At 38.2% G+C, this 18,915-nt stretch overlaps 1 protein-coding gene across 3 annotated transcripts in view; it reads right to left on the reverse strand.

Moving 5' to 3' along the window:
* The window catches only part of Gtdc1 (glycosyltransferase like domain containing 1), a 95,329-nt gene that overhangs the window by 63,646 nt on the left and 12,768 nt on the right, over nucleotides 1-18,915 (reverse strand). The window lies entirely within an intron of this gene.

Genomic DNA, 18,915 nt, shown 5'->3' on the forward strand with positions numbered 1-18,915 from the left:
AATTTTGCTGATGAATACCGAATGGCTAAGAAGCACCTAAAGAAATGTTCAACATCTTTAGTCATCAGGGAAATGCAAATCAAAACAACTCTGAGATTTCACCTCACACCAGTCAGATTGGCTAGGATAAAAAACTCAGGTGACAGCAGATGCTGGAGAGGTTGTGGAGATAGAGGAACACTACTTCATTGCTGGTGGGATTGCAAGCTGGTACAACCATTCTGGAAATCAGTATGGCGGTTCCTCCGGAAATTGGGCATAGTTCTACTGGAGGACCCTGGGCATATATCCAAAAGATACTGCAACATGTAATAAGGACACATGCTCCCCAATGTTCATAGCAGCCTTATTTATAATAGCCAGAAACTTGAAACAACCCAGATGTCCCTCAACAGAAGAATGGATATAGAAATTGTGGTACATCTATACAATGGAGTAGTACTCAGCTATTAAAAACAATGAATTTATGAAATTCTTAGGGAAATGGATAGATCTAGAGAATATCATCCTGAGTGAGGTAACCCAATCACAAAAGAACACAAACGGTATGCACTCTCTGATAAGTGGTTATTAACCCAGAAGTTCGGAATACAGGGAGAACAACCCACAAACCACAAGGAACTCAAGAAGAAGGAAGACCAACATGTGGACATTTCATTCCTTCTTAAAAAGGGGAACAAAATACCCACGGAAGGAGTTGTAAAGACTAACTATGGAGCAGAGATTGAAGGAAGGACAAGCCAGCCTGATATAGCTATCTCCTGAGAGGCTCTGACAGTATCTGACTAACACAGATGTAGAGGCTCACAGCCATCCATTGAACTGAGTACAGGGTCCCCAATGAAGGAGTTAGAGAAAGGACCAATGGAACCAAAGGGTTTGCAGCCCCTTAGGACGAACAACAATATGAACTAACTAGTACCCTCAGAGCTCCCAGGGACTCAACCACCAACCAAGGACTGCACATGGTGGGGCTGATTGTTCTGGCAGCATGTGTATAGTAGAAGATTGCAAAGTCAATCATTAATGGGAGGAGAGGACCTCGGCCCTGTGAAGGTTCTGTGCCCCAGTGTAGGGGAATGCCAGGGCTAATAAGTGGAAGAGGGTGGGGTGGCAAGCATGGGGAGGGAAAGCAACAGGGGTTTGTTCTTGTTTTTGTTTGTTTGTTTGCTTGTTTGTTTGTTTTTGGGAGGGGAACTTGGAAAGGAAAAATCATATGACATGTAAATTAAAGAAAATATCTAATAAAAATGTCAAAAAGAATAAAGAAAAAAAAAGAAAGTCTTGTGAAACAGAGTAAAAAATTGAAGCATATGTGATGAATGGCAGAATTTACTGGGAAGTGGGTAGATTGTAAAAGATAATAAATGGCTTTCTTGCAAAGATGAAGAAAAGAAGAAACAGAAAACTAAAACAAACAAAACTGTTTTAGAAATCAAGTGTGGAATCTTAAGATTTATTTCATGAAGCTGTTAGTTCAGGTCCCTTATTTCTAGAAAGGTGAATAAAGGTTGTGATCAAAATCAAAAACATATATATGCGTGCATACATGCCTCCTTTGTGGGGTGTGGGGAGGAGAGGGATGGGTAGGAAGTACATACAGTAAAAGGTATTCAAAAACAAAAGCCAGGTGCACTGAGGAGTGAGGGCAGTGCTTATGGAAATGGGCAGAGAGAGTTACCTAGCCCTAAAGCAATGCCTGATAAGCAACACCAGAAAGCATAGGGTGTGTATGTGAACGGAACAGCACACCATGGAGAGTCTACAACCAAAAGATGTCTTCAGGGACTCCTACACTTGTTTTACGAAGCCTAATGTCTATTCTGATTTCAAACAGAGAAATAAACACTACATGGAAAGTCTGCTTTCCCTAGTGCTAAACAGAGGACAGCACACAGAAACTACAAAGAATTGTACCAATTCTCTATGTTCCTTAATAAAATAATGAGACAGTCTTTGATTTAAAGTGGGAAAAAGCCTGTGCGTTTACAGATTGTAATGTCATGTCATAGGTACTGAAGTTTTAAAGGAATGTTCTTCCTAAAACAAAATCATAATATGAAGGGTTTCTTAAGTTCTCACTGAAAACCACAGTGGATAGTGGTGTGTGTGTGTGTGTGTGTGTGTGTGTGTGTGTGTGTGTGTGTGACAAATCTTTAACTTCCTGGAAGGAAGGACACATAGTAAGAGAAGGAGCCTCCTGCCTCAGACACATCTGGAAAGCAGCAGAAGCATAAGTCTGCTTGTTTATGCAGATAAAGAATGCCATCAAAAGGAAGAAGATTCCATTCCAACAAAATTACAAACAGTGCACAAAGGACTCACTATTACAAAGAAATCAGTGGGCACTGAAACAATATCTTCACCCTTAGAAAAGAGTATCATGACCCATCTTACTCTATTAAAATCTATTTATACTGTTCAGAATGTTAAGGAAACTGCAAATTAAAGAAGATAGGAGATTGGCTCCAGGGTTGTAAACAGTAAGAGTTGATAACTGACTAGGAATTTTGTCGTGGGCAGGTTCTGGGCCTGATTGTACTCCACAAGTTTACCAAAGCATTCTCAGGAAGATCAGACTTCCATGTTAACACAGCAGCTGCCTTGATAGATGGTAGTGAATAAGGACACAGGAAGATGCAGGACATATTCAGGACAGTAACTCAAAAGGCTTACAAATCCCATCCCATGAACCCATGAAAACATAATCAATCTTGAAATCAGGATGGACATAAGGAAAATGTCACTGGAAACATCCTGAACTCGCTCAGTTGAACAAGTGCTAACTTGGCCCAGAAACCAGCACATTGGGTTCTGGATCTTATGGCAGAGGTCGGAAGAAGCTGAATCTCAGTGAATGCTGATTTCACTGGGGTCCCTGACAACTGTATATGTTTGAAAATTAGATAGTTCTTAGAAGAGCAATAATAATGATTAAGGCAATGGAAGAGTTGATTTATGAGGACAGATTAAAGGAGCTAAATATGAATGGCCTGGTGAAGTGACAACTAGACGGATACATAATGGGGGTCTCTAAGGAGAAAGAATAATTATTTAGCCTGGTACAAGGGGGTATAACTAGGAATAATGAGATGAAATTAAGAATGGGAAATTTTAAGCTGAATTTCAAGAAAAACTCCCTGATGGTATAATTTATTAGCTCATAGAATAAATTCCCCATGGAAAGCTAGAACTAGAGAAACTTAATAATTGAGCTGGACAAAATACCAATAAATAATATAGATAACAACTCAGTACCTAGAAGGTGGTTATAGCAATTTTTTCCTTATTTATACATCTTTTCACATTTTTCTTTAACAGTCTATTTATTATAGTGATTGCCACCTAAAGAAGTACTTAGGTAGTTACTTGGATTTAACAGGGCACCTCCTTTAGTTAGGGTAAGTTAAAAACACTACTCTCATACAGTTTGTAGCAAAAGTGATAGCAGAAGATAAAACACATTTCAACTACTTAATTTCAATAAAGCTGGCTTTTAGGCAGGTTGGACAAATGCATTAATCTGAAAATAAAACAGTATAATTCACCATCCTGTACAAAGTGAATCTCTGTGCCTTGGAGCTCATATTTTCATAGACATGTTTATGTAAACAATTTATTGCCATAATAGAAATTAAAAAATGACAGCCTTTCTGCCTTTTGGAATGCAGTTCTGTGGTCAATTACTTCTCATCAATACCAAGTTCAAACAGGCATAATACTAACAAGCAGTTTGCTTAACAATAGTCATCACTCTAATTAAACCATCCAGAATATTCTTAACCAGACACTATTTATAATCTACAGTTAAGAGACACCTGCAATAAACTGTTCTCATGCTTTTTAAAACATCCCTTAGAGGTGGGCTAACATGGAAATGGACAGCATGTCCTGGAACTAACCGACAGAGACTGCACACAGGCTCAAGTCTCAACACCTCCTTTTCCTCAGCTCCAACTCTCATGCAGCTGATAATGAAGCTGAGAGAGAAGGTTGTGAAATAAGGAGAGAAAGAAAAAAGAAAAACAGACCTGCCTTTCAGAGCATAGACAGGGATCTCCCAGAAGCATGGTCAGAAACTCTCAGGATTATGATTCAGCACACTCATCCCCACACTTCCAATCTGTTACTTGCCAGAGGACACTCCCTTCTAACTTCTTCCCCAACCCATGGCCAATACAAGAGAGATAGTTCCTTCTTTCAGTCCTTTCTTTTCAAAACCTAATCTTTCCCATCTCTGTCCTACAGTCTCCAAAGACATTGTCACAAAATCCCAGTACCATCCAGGGAGAGTGTAAAGACAGGCTTAGGCAAGCGATTCCTAGGTCTAAATTTATATTCCTCTCTCCCACCCTTTGCAAGTCCACACAACGAAACCTAGAGCTGAATCTTAAGTCAGTCAGGAGAAGCAACAGATAATAAATATGTTTACATGATGATGAGAAGGATACTAAGTGAAGGGAACCCTCCTAACCATCTTAGGTTATTTCCACTAAAGTACAGAGATGACCAGAGAGGGATTCAAGAGTAAGGAAGGCAAACTTTTGAGCAAGGAAAGGTAGTCACATGCACAAGGTGCTTAAAATGAATAAAGGAATGCTTCTGCTGAAATGTATTCACGGGAGAGGTACTACGCAGGAGACTGTAATAAAAATATTTATCACAGTAATTTCCACTTATAGTTTTATAGACAAACAAGTAGACTTTTTCTATGAATTAATAATCTATAGTCTTGCTTCATCAAAGAGATTGGGAAGACAAAAGGTAATTTCATAAATGATGCACATTATAAAATAAGTGAGGAGGATAGGGCAGTGCAAATGATCAAGGTCCATCCATCTAAGCCAGATTAGAGAAATGGAAAAGTGGAACTTCACAGTGAGGGGCCTGTGGGGTCCAAAGAAAAGGTGTCTAGATCCATCTCAGGGATAGGATAGAAGGGCCAGTACAGCTCACAACTTTGCACTTAAGTGTGGAGCCTTCACAGAATTTGTTTTATGCAATATCAATTCTGTGGAACACTTAAAAATGTTTCTTAAGAAAACAAGTTTAGGAATTGCTAGGTTACACACATTCACTCAGTAAAGGGCTTTTACAGTTGCATACTACCAAATGTTATACAAATGTCTGCTTATCCAACCCCTTTGAGTAATTCATATATCATAATATATAAAAACTTTCTCCCAAACTCAGCATTCTATGAAACAAGAAACCTCCCTAATGCGGCATCTTTAGAACTGATGGTTAACCCAGAGAACTCTAGGAAATGCGACTTGAGGCCTGATGAACCATGGGTGAGGCAGGCAGATGGGTAATGAGTTGTTCTACATCAGTGATGGCTGGAGGGATAGGAAGAGGCATTCCCTTGGAAAATGATGACTTCAAAGGAGAAACTCTACATGAGTTTGTTAGGAAACAATATTAGTAGGGTATATGAAAGAAAGTATAAGACTCATGCAAAAGTGACAGAAGAAAACATGGTTCAGAAAATACAAATGACAGAAAGAAAATCAAGCATGTTCATGTAAGTGATTTCTGTGGATTCTTGAATTGAAACCAACTTAGGTGGAATTTTTGGGGTCACTTAAGTATACTATCATATCATCTGAAAATAGTGATAATTTGACTTCTTTCTTTCCAATTTGCATCCCTTTGATCTCCTTTTGTTGTCTAATTGTTCTAGCTAGGACTTCAAGTACAATATTAAATAGGTAGGGAGAGAGTGGGCATCCTTGCCTAGTCCCCGATTTTAGTGGGATTGCTTCAAGTTTCTCTCCATTTAGTTTGATCTTGGCTACTGGTTTGCTGTATATTGCTTTTGCTATGTTTAATTAAGTATGAGCCTTGAATTCCTGATCTTTCCAAGACTTTTATCATGAAGGGGTGTTGGATTTTTTTCAAATGCTTTCTCAGCATCCAATGAGATGATCATATGATTTTTTTCTTTGAGTTTGTTTATGTAGTGGATTACATTGATGGATTTCCGTATATTGAACCATCCCTGCATGCCTGGGATGAAGCCTACTTGATAATGGTGGATGACCATTTTGATGTGTTCTTGAATTTGGTTTGTAAGAATTTTATTATTTTTGCATTGATATTCATAAAGGAAATTGGTCTGAAGTCTTCTTTGTTAGGTCTTTGTGTGGTTTAGGTATCAAAGTAACTGTAGTTTCACAGAATGAATTGAGTAGAATACCTTCTGTTTCTATTTTGTGGAATAGTTTGAGGAGTATTGGTATGAGGTTTTCTTTTTTTTTTCCATGTCCAGCAATATTTATTATCAAATTCATTTGCAAATCTCTTTAATCTCCAAGAGTGACAGGACATTTCAGAAGTTTTTCTCTCTCCTGTGGGTATGAGTAGTCAGACATTAATCCCCACAAATCAGACTTGAAACCATTTTAGGAATGATCTGTCTAAAATTCCAAGTAACAGAAGGAATCTCTACATGCAAGCCAATGCCTGTCATGATCCTTAGGCAAGAACAGTTGGATTTAGCTACAGCGGCACAGACGTTTGAGAGGGGGATCTCTCTAGGGCAACATGCACAATATTACAATGTTTTTGCCACTACAGTCTGCTATAATTTTTGTTGTCTAGACAAATGATCCCAATCTTTTTTTTTATTTACATGTAAATTTTTCCATTCCCAGTTTCCCCTCCAAAAAACAAAGAAACAAACAAAAACAACCAAAACAAACCCCTGTTGCCTCCCACTTCCCCATGCCTGCCACCCTGCCCTCTCCCACTTTCTGGCCCTGGCATTCCCCTACACTGGGGCACAGAACTTTCACAGGGCCGAGCTCCTCTCCTCCTATTGATGATCGAATTTGCATGGTATGAGGTTTTCTTTGAAGGTCTGATAAAACTCTGCACTAAACATATCTGGTCCTGGGCTTTTTTTGATTGGGAGACTATTAATGACTCTTTGTATAAAAAGCAATTTAAATAGTGAAGTTTTATGATTAGATGCTAGTTACTGTTTTAATGAAAACTATATATTTGAAGTATAAGGTATTATAACATCTTATGAATTATGTATACAATGGACTAATATTTAACACTTTTCAAAGTTGTAACCTGCATATTTCTAGGTTTATTAATAAGTAATATTTTTAAGTATTCACTTGGACATAGCATGAAGTAAAAGTATGGAATAGATGCTGTGGTTTCAAAATAATTTCTTTGAATCTCCCTGAGGTTCTCATGCTAGATACTTTGTCTTCAAGGTCCCCTAACAAAGAAAACTACAAAAAGATGTGTTCACTACTGAATTCTACCACAGCATTAAAGTAGATTGAACATAAATGTACCATAAATTATACATTAAGTGGAATGTTAAAAACATTACCAAAAACCATACTTTGCTGACAGAATTACTCTAAAATCAAAACTTGAAAACAAAAAGATCAAAACTGAAAATCAAAACAAGAAAAAAACCTATAGATAAATTTTTATGATGGACTCATGCAATGATTCTTAATAAAATTGTGGTAAGTAACTTCTAAAACTAACCAGGAAGGTACAAACAGACAATACAGTAATCCAAGCGTTTGGGTAATTTACAAAAAACTAAACCAAACCAAACCAAAAAACCTATTCACTGTTGCCCAACAATGTGTTAGAAATTAATTACAAATTAACATTTTTAGAATTTACTCACATAAGCAAATAGCAAAGATAATTAAAAGATCATGCTCACCCACATGTCTCCAATACATCAATTATATGGTAAGAAGATTTATATACTTTCTAATGTATCTATAAAGTATAAAAGCAAACCTCTTGACACAGAATTTGATTGTATACACATTCTCTCTTTACCTCCTGCAATGCTATCTTTACTAAATAGAAGAATCACAAACAAAAAAAGAATGCATGCTAATTATAACTGTATGTTTATAAGCCACAGCATTAAGGAGAGAGTCCTATTCTTGGTTGATTGGTTGGCTGGTGGATGGAGGCACACTCTATTTCAATGGTGATGACTAAGGGCAAATATTAGTAAAATAGGTGGCACATGCCCATGAAAGTTGTTTGAACAGACTCAAGTCACAGATGAGCCAGTCATAATCTCAGACACCCAGGACAAGTGCTTTGGAGAAAGAGACACCAAATAACACTGTGATGGCTGAGACTGGTTTTTTTCTTTCTTTGTTTGTTTTAATAGTTAATATTTGGTATCAGAGTCAACATTTGTCTTCTGTGGTGTAAACATTCAAAGGTAACATGAAATACTGACAGCAACCTTGAGAGGACAGGAGGCAAGAATATCTTCCTTGGACAGGACAGATTTGTAATAAGACATAATCATCTACAAAAATTAGTTTCAGTTAAAATTAACAAGAAGATATCATCCAACTATTCATAGGCCCAAGAAATGCATGTTGAAACTGAAATAGAATTTGTGATTACCAGCCAGGCCTTATTAGCTGTGTCTGGTGCCAGAGATGAGACAAACTTAGTAAAGACAGGAGAAAGAGACTATGGCCTCCTCTCCCAGTGTGAAGGCTGGTTTCCTGATTCCTCCCCTTCAAATGGCTCTGAGGTAAGGCTATCCTAAAGAAATAATGGTTTTGTTCCAACGAGTCTATTCCTACTTGTTTTTATTTTCCACCATGATTTGTAAGAGTAATTTCTACAAATCTCCACTTTGGGGGTAACTTTTCTTTCACCATTTGTTTATATGGACTCTCTTAGAGCAGCGCATATGACTAGTATTATTTATCTTAAATGGTTATGTCTCAAATTCCCATTCTCTCATAGTTTCAAAGTGTTTTAGATTGTATACTTTGCTAATTTAACTGCCTACTTGGATGAGCAATTCACTTCCCCAATTTTATAAAACTCCTTTAGGATATAGTCTTCTCACACAGAAATTCAAAGTCCTTATAAATGTCTGACAATATGAAATTTACCTTGTATCTTTGCCAACATGAATGACTCCTTATTTCTTCTGCCCTGACAAAGAAGCTCTCTAAGGTAACTAAATTCTGCCTTATACAAGATTTCTTCTAGTAATTCAATAGTTAGGAAAATCCCTGGGTAAACTTTCTAGGATAGAATTTTCTCTCTCCAGTGGAGGTAGACTTTAAGTTATACTTCTTTTTCCCTAGTCTCCTACTGGTACTGTGGGCCTCTGTGCAGCCTTCTGGTCACTTTAGTTTTTGACACATTATCTAATGCTGGGATATTCCTAAGGTCATCTTAGGTATAACTGCATTCTTCAATCATTTGGTAAATAAGTCACTGCATTTAATAATCAAAGAGATTTATTCAACAGATAGTTAGGTTCTATGTGCAAGGGATTATCAATATCATCATCTTTGTTGTTCCTTTTTAAAAAAATCCCTACCACAAGACAGTGGTAGGGATTAAATCCAGGACTTTGTACTAGATAAATTTTCAACCACTGAGTTACATCTGTAGCCCACTACAACATTTTAAAACTAAACTGTGTTTTCTGAAACCATCAATCAATGCTTCGCAAACTGCATAATTTACTCATTGATTCATTTTATAACTCAGAACTTCTACTTATCATCATCCTGCTTAATGATGGTTAAGTAGTACTATGGTCTGAATATGAAATGTCCCTTCTAGTGTGCTCATGTTCTGAATGCTTGTTCCCCAGTGAAGAGCAGTATTTCAGACTGTGGAACTTTTAGAAGGCCAGCAGATGGAAATACCTAGATAAGCCTGTGCGGTTAGAGCCACCATTCATTGAGACACAGTCTTTTCTGTTTTCCAGTCCATGCAATGGAATAGCTGCTATCACCTTCCCACCTTGGATTGAAGCATTCGCTATGGGCTCTTGCTCCATTAAACTCTGCCACAGTGGTCTAAAATCTCCATGTTCCAAAATAATCCTTTTTTTTTTTTTTTTTTTTTAAGTTGCCTCTGTGGTGTGTTTGGCCACAGCAATGCAGAAGTCACTAATGTAGCAGCACAAAGCACAAAACCATTCTCCAATGAGTATTTAAAAGCAGTTTCTTCCAAACTAGAGGAATGGGCTATTTTACATGCATATGATTGGCTTGCTTTGTAAGTGTTTACTTTTCAGCAAGTAATTATTCTCCCTACTCCTGGAATCCCATGCCTCATTAAAAATTAATAAAACATGGACACTTGGGAGGAGGTCTGGAAGTGGCCTTCACTCATGTACTTTAGTCCAGAATTCTTTTTCTCCCTCTTGGGAGGAGACATTATTTAGAAGTTTAAAAAATGGTGGGAAAAAATGTACTAGAGTTAAAGAGAGAAGCACTTCCCTCTTTCTAAACAAACTTAGGCAGGGTTTCCAATTGGACTTTGGAGTATGACAAGATTTTTTTTTTCCAAGACAGGGTTTCTCTGTATAGCCCTGGCTGTCCCAGAACTCACTCTGTAGACCAACCAGGCTGGCCAAGAACTCAGAAATCTGCCTGCCTCTGCCTCCCAAGTGTTGGGATTAAAGGCGTGCACCACCACCGTCCCAGCTGAAAAGATTTTTTTTAAGACTATAATTTCAGTATTTCTCTCTTCCTTGTCCTTCCTCCAAAGCCTCCCATAAGCCCCTTCCCCACTTTCCTCCAAATTCTTTTTGACTAATTGTTATTGCCTACATATATGCATACTGTTGTGGTTTGAGTAAGAATGGCTCCCATTGGCTGATATATTTAAATACAGGGAGTGACACTACTTGAAAAGGATTAGGTGTGGCCTTGTTGGAGGAAGGGTGTCCTTGGGGTGTCTTTGAGGTTTCTGAAGTCCATGCCAGGTACAGTCTCTTTCTCTCTCTGTGCCTTCTGCCCTTAGATTAGGATTAGTTCTTTACTCCTAGTACCATGTTTGCCTGTGTGCCACCATGTTGCCTGCCATGATGGTAACAAACTGTAATCCTCCAAAACTGAAAGCAGTCCCCAGTTAAATGCTTTCTTTTCTAGGAGTTGCAGCAGTCAAGGTGTCTTCTCAGAGCACCTGAATAATGACTAAGACATACATATTTATAAATATAGCATGTTTAGTTCATAAAATATTACTTTATCTGTGTTTTCAGGCATTTCTGTTTGCCTCTGGATAATCAATAGTGCTCTTCCTTGCGGAAGACCACCTCTCTTCCTCCCAGCTCTCCTCTGTTGACTATAGTTATTTGGGCTTCTCTTGTCCACTTGGCATATTTATTAGTGGTATGCCATGGTTTTTATTAGATAGTGTGGTGGGGAAAAAAACAGGTACAACGCCATGCTAGGTGAAACTTCCTGAAAAGGAAACCAGGAAAATAACGGAGTGGGACGTGCTGTATCCAGGCTGACAGTGACAACAAGAGAATACTATCAAAGAAAGCTGAAAGTCAAAGCTGAGAGAATATGGGCAGTTAAAGTATCTTAGAAATACATTTGTTCTTCTGATCTATCTTATGAGAATGAGGCTAGTTGTAGACATTTCAAAGAAGTAAAGTTCAAACTTCTCATCAAGGTTTTCCTTACTGATAGCCAGCAAAGCAGTGTGAAGAGTAACACAGGGCTCTAGGCATGTTATCTGGTTTCAAATTCAGGGCTCTGCTATACTTCAGCTGTCTTGCAAAGTCTTTTCATTAGGTACCAATTAACTTGTTTGTAGTAGGGAAATGATAACACAATGTTGTAGAATTGTGCTTTCATACTGGTTAGCACCTGCCAAGAACTCAGTCAGCTGTCACTATAAAAACTGATTCCAATGGTGAGATCATGATAGTATTTCATTGTTACTAGAGGGGCTCTGAACATTCTGAGCACTCCTGCACAGAGATATATTCATGTTTTCTTTAATTTTTCTTTCATGTTATACTTTAGTCAGCCATTTAAGACAAGCAGTTAAATACGCTACCTTCATTTGTAAATGAGTTACAGAGATTTGTGTTCATGACTTAGGTGCACATAAACTACAAATAAAATCAAACACCCATACTCCTCCATGTTTCTTTCATATAGTATTCTCTTCTGCTTTCCACTTTCCCTCCACTTTTCTTTCATTATCTCTTTTTCCTTTAAACTCCATACAACTAGAAAAACAAAATCTGAAAATGTAAAGCACCAGTTTCCATCTCAGGCATGAACATATAACACCAAAATTTCATCTCTTCCTCTTTTATTGAATGTTATAATGCTAGGTATGGTTTACTCACAGTCTGATTTTATTGCAGTTTATATATAAACTACAGAAACCAGTCTTATTCAGAACTAGTATTATAAGATAGTTTTTAATTTTACATTTGAAATAAAAGTATGCAGAGTAAATATGCAAAAAGATAATAGTTGATTAGAAACATCCAATATGCAGGACATTTCTACAATACAATCAAGATTAAGAATGGTCTGAAAAACCAGAAGAAACACAGAATAAAAAAAAGATTTAGAGAAAAAAATCACCCACTATTCAACCAAAATTATGAGTGCTAGATGGCAGGCCAAATGGCTAGCTGCCCACGTGGAAATCAGCTTGGGAGCGGCTCCAGTGAAGAAGGAGCTGGGTGGAGTTACAGCAGAAACCACATCTGCAGAGAGCCTGGCTCCAGGACTGCACCACAAGAGGATGCACAGCTCCACTCTCATGAAGGTCATAAGTTTGCCAGGTATAAAAGTGAGGGTGGCCTGTTGCTAAGGGTGATGCTACTGAGAGGTGGAGGTTGGATCTGGTTTTAGGGGATGGTATTAGGGGAAAGATCTTCAGGTAATCTGGGACCTGCCAAGGAAAGTAGTTCTTATGAGGTCCTTTAGTAACTGTGACAAAGAATTACCAATATAGAAGGCTGTCCCTCTCTCTGATCTGGTTCAAGATAAGACTGTGTTTTCACATATTCCTACCAGATGTGACACCATCTGCCATGCTGAGCAAACGCCAATCCAATGGAGATGTCTGATCTTGCACTTTGAACTTTGAAAACTTAAAACAATGTAAACTTTTCCTTTGCATATGCTGGCTACCTCAGGTATTTGATTGTAGTAAGCAAAGTTAACTAACAGAACTCTAAGGAGGAAAATGTGATTCGCAAATCACATATGCGAATGGCCTACTATATGACAGATGTGATCCAGAAAGAAAAAGTAAAACCAGTGAGAGAACTAACTGGATGGGGGACAGGCAGGCATGGTGGAAGGTGGGGCCAGACAAATCAGAAGGGGAGGCTTTGTCCTTAATAATCCAAGGGAAGGTGCTAAAAGCCCTTTGGGGAGTTTTGGGTCAGCAGGGTCTGTATAAACACTCTAGCAGTGATGTGAAGAACAGTTTAGAATAAATGTGGCAGAGCCAACAATAACATATAACCTCCCTCTGTTGTCTGAATCCCTCCAAAAAAATGGGTGAAGGAAGAGACTCTTATTACAAAGTGGGAAAGGGGGTAAATGCCAATAGAAAATTATGTCCGTGGAAGTCTGAAGATGGAATGCAAATAGAGGTATGTTTTTTCTGAGCTGAGAAGAGACAGAACATACCACTCAGCATAATGAATAGACATGGATACGGTGTTATCCAAGAGGCGGAAACTCTGAAAGGATCAAGCACTGTGTACTCTAGGGCCCATGGAGGTGGACTGGTAAAGCAGGACAGAAGCATGCTTGACATAATTCTGTGAAAGGTAATGCCGAAGCTTCTGACTACCCTTCCTAGGCTCTCCTCCATAAACTACCAATTTCTCTGTTAGCTTCTATATCAAGTGCAGAAAGAGGATCTCTAACTAGAAGGACGGACCCAGAGACTGTGGCAAGGGTGAGCTAAGGAAAAGGAAAACAAACCCATTCACCAGTGGCTTTCTAGTAACCCTTCCCCATTTTATTCCCAGACAGTTTGAATTGTGCTTCCAAGAGACTGTCCAAGTTTTTCTCTGGAAACTGGAGTGACCTAGAGGTCTGGGAGTGGTGAATCACAAAACAAGTTGATCTCAGCCTCACTGAAGAGAATGCTCACCAGCGAACAAATTCTGGCTCCTAAGAACTAATTGCCTTCTGAGGTCTTCTTATAAAATAAAATGGAACTAAGAGACATGAGGAAATCCTTCTTTAACCAGGAAACAATCTCTGCACCCCAGAGGAGACCTTCTAATAGGAATAATAAGCTGGACAAAGAAGAAAAGATTAATATAACTTAAGAATAAAAACCTGTTGCAATGTAGAAAACAGAAGGAAACAAAAAATTCTATAGTAAGTTTCATAATATTAACATTTTGCAGACATGGGAGGAAAACCAACACTTAATAGGAAAGGATATCTAAAAACAAAACAAAGCTAATACTTAAAAAAAAAAATTATAGAGGATAGTGAGGCAGTTCAGTGGCTAAAGTGCTGGCTAAGCAAATGGCAGGAGAGAAGTTTGGATCCCAAGAAAGCCATGGAAGTACTGATTAGACTTGTCAGCCCATCTGTAATTCTAGCCTACTAAGGTGGAGGAAGGGTACCCAGAAAAAGCCGTGCAGCAAGACTAGCCATAGCCTTGAGCTCTGACTTTGACCACAAGGCCCTGCTGCAAGAAGTAAGAAGGAAGAACAATTGAGGACTTTTGGTCTCTACATGGCTATGGATATGACGTAGCCAAAAACAGGTAAAGAAATGGAAACTACTCACGAACAAATACACACACAGGCAAACATACAGACACAAACTATGTGCACATGAGAAATTGAAACAATAAAAATATTAACTGAGGAAAAGTTAGAGTTGAAGAAACTGAATGAGAAAAACATTGTGAGGGCAATGAAGAACATCTATGACAAAGAATTCTGTACTGATGAGATGGAGAACCCAACTAAATAAAGGAAAAGAAAATTCAATCCAAGTATAATCACTCAGTAATTTCAAAGTACTTGGGGGGTCTTCCTGTTCCTTTCTAGTGAGGTGCGGTACATATCTGTATTCCTAACATTAGACAAGCTGAGCTAGGGGCCAGGCTGGGCTAATAGAACAAAACACACAAAACCAAACCACCCAGAAGAAATACATAAAGAGCTGAAGAAACACTCCAATGGTAAGACATTGTGATATAATGCATATTTTAAAAACAAAAAATTAAAAACGTAAAGAATGAAAAATGTTATCAGTGGTAGATGCTGAGGAGCTCAGGAGGCTAAGATGTGCGGGCTGGAAATGAGAATATTAGAATCCATTTTGAAATGTCTTTTGTTCTTTCTGACCCTGTAATCTAAATACATGTGTTATTTTGAGAATTATTCATTTTAATTTTGGACATTTCATGGAATGATTTATTTGAGTACTAAAATTTCTAACTTTTCCTTCTTGATCTCCTATTTGACATGTGTTGGATTATTATCTTTCTGAATCTAATATCTCTTTTCTACTTTCAATCTCTTCTTCCATGAAGAACATGATGAATTAACATTGAGCATTGGTCAAATTGCCTGGGAGAAACTAAAGACATACAAAAGGAGACCATGCGAAGAAGACGGACTCCGAGGTTGATCTTCTGAACAAACACAGAGCAGCATTTTCAGTTCTAAGATGTTCATGTTATTGTGCATCCAGCATGTTTCACAGAGGGTTCCCCCAAATGCAAGTATTTGCTCTTAGAATAACAAAATTACAACAGTGTATTACCTACAAGATGGCACCAAGTTTGTGGGGTAACAAGCCAATATCTGATCTGATGTAAGGCCCACTCCACAAGATGGAACCCATACCTGACACTGCTTGGGTGACCAAGAACCACAGTCTAGAGAGTTCAGGGACTGAGGGTAAAACCAGATACCACTGTTCTATTAAAGGAACAATAATAAAATAGAATAACTCCTAATGTCATTCTGGTATACTCATAGGTGAGTGTCTTACTCAGCCATCATCAGAGATGCTTCCTCTTGCAGTACATGTGAACAATACAAATAACCACAGCAAGACATGGTGCATGCATGCACGCCTACACAGAGGCAATGGAACACTCAGTATAAAATAAGATGGGCTCATTAAGTCCCCCCCTACTTAGAGCTCAGGGAACCCCTCAGAAGAGAAGATGGAAAAGGTCTAAGAGTCTGAGAAGACGGAGGACAGACAGCAAGGCCTTTTAAATACAACAGGACATAGGAACTTGCAGAGACTGTGGCAGCATACACAGGATCTGCACATGTCTGCACTAGAAGGAACCCTGAAGTTGAAAGGGGAAGTGGATACAAATCTCCATCCCCAATCCAGCACTAACTCCACTTGATAAGTACTTGTAAATGAAAAAGGGAGTCTCACTGGGGAAACACACTACTCTTAAGGGTAAGCTGCTTGGCCTGTTGTAGAGGACAAAACAAATTAAATGTCATCTTTGGAAGTTTTTTTGTCCCATTATGTCATATAAGGGCTTTTTCTTTCTTTCTTTCTTTCTTTTTTTTTAAATTACCCTTTTGTTTTTAACTTCCTGCCCCCCATTCAGGTCCTTAGTGTAGATACCATTTTATGGCTTCTAGTTTAGTGTGTGAATGAGGGAGTTTCTGCATCAGTATCGGTTTCTTGTACCTTTTCATGGGCTGGTTTGCTTTGTATTTGTTTTGTCCTATTCTGATGTGCTTGTCTTACTATATTATATTTTCTTATTATCCCAAAGATCCCTGTTGTCTTCTAATGGGAGACAGAAAAGGGGTGAATATGGATGAGAGGAGACAGGGAGGAACAGGGAGGAGTGGAGGGAAGGGAGACCATAATCAGGATATATTGTAATAAGGGAATAACTATTTTCAACAAAAGAAAAAAAAGGAAGGAAACCCAGACATTTCAACATTATGAGCCTGACTTACCCCTTTTCAAGCTTATACTATTGATTTATATTATTATTATTATTATTACTATTGTGTGTAGTGGTAAAAGGGAGAGTTGGCTGTTGGGGTATGGACATGAAAGTCAGAAGACAACACTGTGTAATCGATCCTCTCCTTCTACCGTTTGGGTGTGAAAGGGTGAGTCTGCCCACAGAATCATCCTGCTCTTCCAACCTTTTTACATAAATAAAGTGTTGAATGCGTACAGTTCATGCAATGCACATCTTCAAGGATGTGAAAATTATGCTGAAGTTCAACATTATTTGTAGAAGAAAATTTATTCCTTACTTTGAAATATCATGACTTTGAATAGTGGGTTTACAAATTCGGCAAATACTCTCATGAGAAACTTAGATCCAGTCTCTGTTTCCCTTAATTACTATTTTGTATCACAGGCACAGAAATGTATAAATGCATCTTGAAATACTTCAGTATTTAAATATAAATTGAAATGGTTTATCTTTAGTACATAACATTAGAAAAAGTCACTACTTAATGGAATATAGTAACTCAAGGAATTCTCATACAAACTTAAGTAATCATTTCATAACTTAGCTATATTGAAAGCTTGTGTTTTATGAACTATGTTGAAGTACAGAATCACCTGAATTGCCAATAATCTCATTTACATACAGCTGATACTTTAATCATATATAGCAGGACATAACTGAGTCCTAAAAGTGTCAAAAGCCATATTACTTTAGAACTGAAAGTTAGTTTGGGAGTATAGCAAATGGCCAGATGGCCCTGCAGTAAACTGTTGAAAGCCATTTAAAACCAATCCATGTGGAGATGTATTCCAACAGAGAGCTATAGGCAACAAGCCAATAAAGATACCAAAAAACTTGTGACAATATCTTTGTTAGCCATAAATAACATTTTAATTTTATAGAACTCAAGTTAAAACAAATCTCTCATTTTGTTGTTGTTGTTGTTTTGTTTTTTTAAACTTCTCAGTAGTAAATACATGAGGAAAATCAAGTGTGTTGCCTCACAGAGTTCTGGCCATGGTAGATGCTCAGGGACAGCTGCTGTGTGAATGAGTTAGAAAGGCTATGCATACACCACTCTATACTTGGCTCCATCCTGACCTGACCGCGCCTTTATACTGATGTGCAGTGTGGGAACTTCAGTGACACTTTATTTATTTTGATAGACATATATAAAAGTATAAATAGCACAGCTATTGATTAAGCAAGCTCAGTTCTTCATTCCTGATATGCAATGCAAATGATATACAAAATAAAGATTCATTAAAGAGTAACTGCCACGCCAAGAGGAAAGAGAATGAAGATCTGCTATGCAGTATTATCAGATATATTGAATTTGTTGTCATTAAGGTCAACAAAATACTACTTCGAAGGACTGCCCACTGTGACATGGAAAAAGCTTTGTAACACAGAACACTCTTCTGATGTACTGAAATAGAGGTTATACCTCTAGAAGAAATGAACATCCATTTGTTTTTTTTTGTTTGTTTGTTTGTTTTTTGTTTGTTTGTTTGTTTGTTTTCTGAGACAGGGTTTCTCTGTGCCGCCTTGGCTGTCCTGGAACTCACTCTGTAGACCAGGCTGGCTTCGAACTCAGAAATCCGCCTGCCTCTGCCTCCCAGGTGCTGGGACTAAAGGTGTGCTCCACCAGGAACATCCATTTGTTGATGGCTAAGGCCACAATAGAAAAAGGTACTACACAGATAAAAAAGCATGCATTTTAACTGAAAATTTACATTACAAAAATAACATGTTGAGGGCTTTTCCCATCATCTTAGCATTGTAGCTTGGGTCATAATGACAAAGATTATACCTATAAAGGCAGGACTAGGTGCTAGGCACAGCTCCTAAGGACTTGCTGATGGCGAAAATATTGGCCCCATCACTCAAGTGACAAAGGGGTGAAGACTGGAGAGGAGGACATTGCAGATCTACTCCATGAATACTGGCCAGGCAAGCAGCCTACCATTGATTTCCCCAGCAGGATGACTGCCACATTGCCCAAACTTAGTCTGGATGCTTCTACTCCAGCAGCAGAGTACAGGGGAATTCTTAGTAGCTTGGAGTGGCTATTGTGAGATCAGCATTATAAAGAGAGGGCATCAATAGATGCTTGCTAAAACCAGGACAAATAGAACACCATGAAGTTCCCTATTTATATTA

The sequence above is a fragment of the Mastomys coucha genome, unplaced genomic scaffold (assembly GCF_008632895.1).
Source record: "Mastomys coucha isolate ucsf_1 unplaced genomic scaffold, UCSF_Mcou_1 pScaffold15, whole genome shotgun sequence".
Taxonomy (NCBI): domain Eukaryota; kingdom Metazoa; phylum Chordata; class Mammalia; order Rodentia; family Muridae; genus Mastomys; species Mastomys coucha.